The following is a 7,464-nucleotide window of genomic DNA, read 5'->3' as shown; positions in this document are numbered from 1 at the left end:
TATATGGTACCTCTTAAAATGTTTGAACATTAACCATTTCCTTTTGTTATAGTGACTCAGTGTATACCTTCCATCTTCTCTTGATGCTTTCTGCATCATTCAATAATTTGCCCAGAGAATCTTTTAATAACAAAAGTCGAGGCTTGATTTTTTTCTTCGGTTCCACCAGCTTGAGAAATGCTGAGCATGTTCTTCTTTCTGCTTTTCTGATTCCAAATCTTTGCACATTTTATTATAATATTTGGCTTTATCTTCTTGAGATGATCTTTGAAACTTTCTGTTCAGCTCTTGATCTCCTCATTTATTCCATTTGCTTTAGGATTTCTAAGCTGGAAAGCAAGTTTCAGAGTCTCTTCTGACATCCATTTTGACATTTTCTTTCTTTCTTGTCTTCTCCATGACTTTTTGCTTTCTTCCTGTATGATTTTCTTGATGACAGCCCACAACTCTTCTGGTTTTCGGTCTTTAGTGAGTAATGTATCAATTCTGTTCTTCAGATGATCTTTAAATTCTGGTGAGATATAATCCAGGTCATATTTTGGCTCTCGTGGACTTGTTTTCATTTTCTTCATCTTCAGTTTGAATTTGCATATCAGTAATTGATGGTCTGTTCCACAGTCTGCCCCTGGTCTTGTTTTAACAGATGATTTGGAGCTTTTCCATCTTCTCTTTCCACAGATGTAGTCAATTTCATTTCTATGTTTTCCATCTGCCGAGGTCCATGCTTATAGTCCTCTCTTAAGCTGTCTAAAGAAGGTATTTGAAATGAACAAATCATTGGTATTGCAGAATTCTATCAGTTGTTCTCCAGCATCATTTCTATCACCAAGGCCATATTTTCCAACTACTGGTTCTTCCTCTTTGCTCCCAACCTTTGCATTCCTATCACCAGTAATGAGTAATACATCTTTATTGCATGTTTAATCAGTTTCAGATTGAAGAAGTTGGTAGAATGCTTCAATTACTTCCTCACTGGCTTTAGTGGTTGGTGCATAAATTTGAATAATGGTGGTATTAATTGGGCTTCTCTGTAGGCGCATGGATATTATCCTATCACAGACAGCATTGTATCTCATGACTGGTATGGATATATATATTTTTAAGATGAATGCAACACCATTCCTTTTCAATTTGTCATTCCCCACATAGTAAACCATGTGGTTGTCAGATTCAAAATGGACAATACCAGTCCATTTCAGCTCATTAATGCCTAAGGTATCGATGTTTATGCTTTCCATTTCATTTTTGACAATTTCCAGTTTTCCCAGATTCATATTTCATGTATTCCATGTTTCGATTTTCAATGGATGTTTTTAGGTGTTTCTCTTCATTTTGAGTTGTGCCCCATCAGCAAATGAAGGTTCTGTGGGCTTTTGTCCCAGGAGCTTAACTCTATTCATGTCATCATGGTCAGCTCTACCTTGAGGCGGCATCTCTCCCCCAGTCTCATTTTGAGTACCTTCCAACCTGAGGGGCTCGTTTTCCAGGACTGTATCTGACAGTGTTTCTCTGCTATTCTTAAGATTTTCAGTGACTAACGATTCCGTAATTCGTCACTCTTTCTTCCTAGTCTGTCTTTGCCTGGAAGCTCATCTGAAACCTGTCCACCATGGGTGACCCTGCTGGTTATTAAAAATACTGGTGGCATAGCCCTCAGAATGACAGCAACTCAAGCCACCACAGCACGACAGATGAGTGGTGGCCGTTTGATTTATTGTCAAAACTGTCACTTTAAATTTCGAAGAGTTCTGTGCACATGTGTAGTAGAACCGTTCATGGGTAGGGGTAGGGTATTCATTCGCTCAGGTATCCCCTCTAGTTACCATAATGGAGGTGCACAGTCAGGGTGAGACCAATGAATAATGGACAGATAACAACAAAAAAAAAGACTGTCCACACCTGTATCTCCCTTTCAGGCCCTCGTGGATGCTCTGAATGTTCCCTCACTTGTTCTCTCTCAAGCTCCGGGAAGAGCTGAGCATCTTGATCTAGAAAGCAGTGGATTTCTTGATTCTCCTACAATTCCCCCAGCTGTAAGCCTTCCAATCCTCTAAATATTCCTTTATATTCATTTCAGAGTTCCAGCATCCATCCCCTGAACCTGATTGGCCCGGTATTCTGTGTTGTTTTTGATGGAGCTCTTCACCACATGTCTACCCTTTTCGCCATCTTGATACAATGGTCTGTAGATTTTATTAATTCTTTCAAAGAACCAGCTTCATGTCCTGTGGATTCTTTCAACAGTTTTTTTTTTTTTTTTTTTTTTTCTTTTTCCTTTCTCATTTATTTCTGCTCTAATCTTTATTATTTCCTTTCTTTTGTTGACAGTAGGTTTACTTTGCTGGTCTGTTTCTAGTTGTAGTAAGTGTTGTATCAATGTGTTGATTTTAGTTCTTTTTTCTTTTTGTATATGTGCATTTATTGCAATAAACTGTCTTAGCACAGCTTTAGTCATGTTTCAAAGATTATGGTATGCTCTGTTTTTCTTCTCTTTTGTTTCTAGGAACTTTGTGAATTCACACTTTATTTCTTCTACTATCAAATTCCTTTTGAGCAGGATGTTATTCAGTTTCCATGTATTTGACTTTATATCCTTGGTGTTCCAATTGTTGATTTCTAATTTTATAGCATTGTGATCTGAGAAGATACTTTGTAGTATTTCGATGTTGGTAAATTTATGGAGGCTTGTTTTGAGACCTAACACATGGTTAATTCTGGAGAATTTTCATGAACATTTGGAGAGAATGTTTATTGTGCTGTTGTTGAATTGAAGGTTCTGGGCACATCTATGAGCTCTAATTGGCTGATTGTGTTGTTTAGTTCCTTTTTGTCTTTGTTGAATTTCTTCTGGGTTGTTCTGTCCATTTTCAAATGTGTTTTATTAAATTTCCCCACTATTATTGTAGATTCATCTATTTCTTTCTTCAAATCTACTGGAGTTTGCTGTATATATTTTTGGAGTTCTTTCATTGTGAACATAGTAATTTATTATGGTTATATCATCTTGTTCAATTGTCCCTTTTGTCATGAGATAATGTCCATCTTTATCTATCATGTTGGTTTTTTGTCTTAAAGTTTATTTTGATGAGTATTGACACTTCTGCTCATTTTTTCTGAAATTAGCTTGGTATATTTTTTCCATCCTTTGACTTTTAGTCTGTATTTGCCTTTGTGTGTAGGGTGTGTCTCTTGCAGACTGCATATTAAAGAGTCTTAGTTTTTTATCTATTCTTCCAATTTCTGTCATTTAACTGGTGCATTTAATTAATTTACATTCCATGTAATTATCGATTGTATGGATTAATTGCTATCATTATGGTTTTTGTTGTTGTTGTGGTGGTGGTGGTGGGGGTACTGCTGTTTTCTTTGTTCTGTATATCTTCCTGTGTTGAGTTTATGTTTTTTGTGTTGTTTCTTTTCAATTTCCTCATAGTTTCAATGGTTCCATGTTCTACTTGTATTTTCATTTTCTTGTTATGCTGTGAAGTATTAATTTTCTTTGAGGTTACCTTACATTTTTTACAGTCTATGTTATCCTATAATGGACCTGGCCTTCTCAGCACCTGAATCTCTCTTCTTACGTGTTTACCTTCTGTCACATTATAATTGTTTTGATTATAGACTGGGCTCCCAGATCCTCTGAATTTGTTCTTATAGCTTTGTTCTGTCCTTGACTTCCATTTTTCGATTGAGTTCTTTATGATGCTGCCTTGTACATCAATCTCTAGTTGTTGTCTGATCTTGTTGATTCTCAGTCCACAGAACCCGCTTTATAATGATTTGAAGCACAGGGTTGACTTGGTAAAATCCTTTATCTTCTATTTATCCTGGAATGTTTTGATTATAATGTTTATTTGATTTACAGCTTTGCTGGGTAAAGAATTCTTGGAAAGCATTTTTTTGTTTTTTTTAAATTAGGATTTCATATATGTTTCCCCATTGCCTTCTTGCTTGCATGGTTTCTGCTGAGAGATCCAAGCTTAATCTGATGTGTTTGCCTTTTTATGTAACACTTCTCTTTGTTCCTTGGTTGCTTTCAGGATTTTCTCCTTATCTTTGATTTTGGAGCGCTTGATTATGAAATGTCTAGGTGATTTCTTTTGAGGTCTATCCTTCTGTGGTTCGTTCAGCTTCACTTTTCAGGATTTAGGGAACTTTTCTTCCAGCAGCTCTTAAACTATCTCCGCTTGTGTGATTCTTCCTGTACCAGAATGCTGATAATTCTTATTATTCCTCTTCATGTTGTCCAACATGAATCTTAGACCTTCTTCAGATTTTTTTTTAAATCCTTTTTTCTGCTTGCTCTTCTATCTTAGTAGTATGGAAAGATTTGTCTTCCAACTCACTAGTTCTGGCTTCCATCTCTTCAATTTTACTCCTTTGGCCTTTCATTGTATTTTCCACTTCTGATATTATTTTATTAATTGTTTGGACCTCTTTCTGTAGGTTTTGAATTGATCCAAAATTGTATCTATCTAACTTAATTGTTCTTGTCGCACTTTCCTGACTTCTTACTTAATTTTCGTAACTGAATTTTAGATTATTTTGAAACATTATATAATCATGTTTCCAAATTCCATCTCAGGCATTTCCAAAGTCTTCCCTCCTTCCAGATTGGATTATAGGTCTACCTGAAGCTCATTTGTCTCAGTCACTTTATATTGTTTGTGGACATGTGCTAATTTGATCATCTGTTTCTGTTTCTTAGGCATATGCAATAGTTAGCTGTTCCCTTAATATTTAAATGAGTGTGTGTTTTTGTATTTTTATGCTTTTTCATTGCCTCCAGGTCAATGTGATCAGGAGAAGGGCTTCCTTTTCATTCTTCGTGTTACACAACTTAGAGTAACTGTCTCAAGTTTTGGCTGCCTATCTGGTGTATGGTATTGGTTCTTGCCTGGGTTGTCGGATTTTATAGGGTGTGATTGTTGCTTGACTATATGACAGCAATTGCTGTCTCTTCTTGTGTCATACAAGGGAAAAAAGCCCCTAAAGTTAAAGAGGGAAACAAAAAACAAAAAAGCAACAGCAAAAATGACAGATTGAATACTGTAATCTATAATCACAGCAAGAGAGAAGAGGAAAAAAAAATCTGTAGCTTAATATGAGTATGACTCCTATCAAGAGGCAGCTGCAGGTGTCTCTGATCCTTGTGGATTCAAAAGCAAAAGGTTTCTTGCCTCTGCTACAAATTCCACTTGTTATAAGCCTTCACACTTTAAAAATATTCCTATATATGTGGTTCAGAGTTCTGGAACTATCTCCTGAACCAGCTTCATCCAGTATTCTGTTATTGCTGATGGAGATCCTTACTGCGTTTCTACCCTAACCACCATCAAAACCCACTTCACTGCTCTTCTACACTTTAAAGAGGTCTTGTGCAACAGATTTGCTTAAATTAATACATCATTTGACTTCTTGACTTTTCCTTTGATGAGAGTTGATGGTTGACCTGAGCAAAATGAAGTCTTGGACAGCTTCAATCCTTTGTTCATTTATGATGATGTTATTTAATGGACCAGTGATGAGGATTTTTGTTTTCTTTAAGTTGAAGTACAACTCATATCAAAGACTGTGGTCTTTGATATTCATCAATAAGTATTTTAAGTTATATTCCCTTTTAGCTTGCAAGGTTTTATCATCTGCATATCATAGGTTGTTAATAAGGCTTCCACTACCCTGATACTATGTTTTACTTCATGCAACCCAACTTCTCAGATTATTTGTTCAAAATACAAGTTTAATATTATTGTGAAAGAATGCAAGCCTGGTGCACAATTTCCTAATTTTAAACCAATGTTTCCTTGTTCTGTTTGAACAACTGCCTCCTGGTCTATGAAAAGGTTCTTCATGATCAAAATTAAGTGTTTCAGAATATTCATATGTCACGATGTTGTGCATATTTTGTCATGATAAACACAATAAAAAGCCTTTGCATAGTCAATAAAACAAAGACATACATCTTTCTGGTGTTCTCTAATTTCGTCCAAGATTCATCTGATGTCAGCATTGATAACCCTCATTTACATTCTCTTCTGAATTGGGTTCTAATGCCTGGAAGTTCTCTCTTAATCTATGTTTGCAAAAGTTTCTTCATTATCTTTAGCAAAATTTCACTTGCATAAGATATTAATGATATTGTCTCAGGAACTCACATTCCATTGTGTGACCTCTCTTTGGAATGGTAACAAATATGGATCTCTTTCAGTCATTTAATCAGGAAGTTATCTCCCAATTTTCTTGGCGTAGTTGGGTGAGTGCCTCCTGTCCTTCCTCAGTTTGCGCCAAGATTTTAATCTGAATTCCATGTATTTCTGGGAACTTATCCTTAGCTAATGCCTTCGGTTACAAATCCATTAATATTTGGAACATGAAATGCATAAAGTATGAAACTAATAAATTGGAAATTGTCAAAAATTAAATTGAACACATAAATATTGATATCCTAGGCATTAGTAATTTGAAATGGAATGGCATTCTAAATCTGATAATCTCATGGCTTACTGTGCCATGATGACAAATTGAAGATGACTAGTGTCACATTCATCATCAAAAGAAACATATCAAGATCTCTCTTGACATACAACACTGTCGGTAATAGGAAAATATCCATAAGCCTACAAGGAAGACCAGTTAAAAAAAAACTTTAATTCAAATTTCTGCACTAATCACTAATATCAGTGAAGGTGAATTGAAAATTCTGCCAATATCTTCAGTCTGAAATTGATCAAATATGCATTCTTTTTCTGTTGTTGCTGATATTAGTAATGAGTCATAGCGACCCTACGTACAAGAAAGCACTCTCTGCTCAGCCAACCTCACATTCATTGCTACTCCTGATCCCGTCACTGCCACCACTGTGCCAACCATCTTATTTGGATCCTCCCTCTTTTTTTGTGACTCTGCACTTTCCCAAACATGATATCATTCTCCAGTGACTTGTTGCTTTAGACAATATGCCTGAAATATGAGAGATGAAGTCTCGTCATCCAGGATTCCAAGGAATAGTCTGGATGTACTTCTTCTAACACAGATCTGGTTGTTATTTTGGTAGTCTATGGTACTTTCAATATTCTTCTCCAGTACCATAACTCAAATGCATCAATTTTTCTATAGTCTTCCTTATTCACTGTCTAACTTTTGCATACCTATGAGGTTATTGAAAATATCATGGCTTAGTCAGGCACACCTTAGTCTTCAAACTGACACCTTTGATCTTGCACACTTTATAGCCGTCTTGTGCAGCAGGTTTGTCTACTGCAATACGTCATTTAATTTCTTGTTGTTCTATCCATTTTTGAAAGTGGTGTATTAAAATCACCCACTATTATTGTAGATTCATTTATTTCTTTCTTCAAGTCTATTAGAGTTTGTTTTATATATTTTGGCGCTCTTTCATTGGGAGCATAGATATTTAATATGGTTATTTCATCTTGTTCAACTGTCCCTTTAATCATAATATAA

Source organism: Chrysochloris asiatica, unplaced genomic scaffold (assembly GCF_000296735.1).
Source record: "Chrysochloris asiatica unplaced genomic scaffold, ChrAsi1.0 scaffold00382, whole genome shotgun sequence".
NCBI classification, from domain to species: Eukaryota; Metazoa; Chordata; class Mammalia; order Afrosoricida; family Chrysochloridae; genus Chrysochloris; species Chrysochloris asiatica.
Note: the sequence above shows the minus strand (reverse complement) of the source record.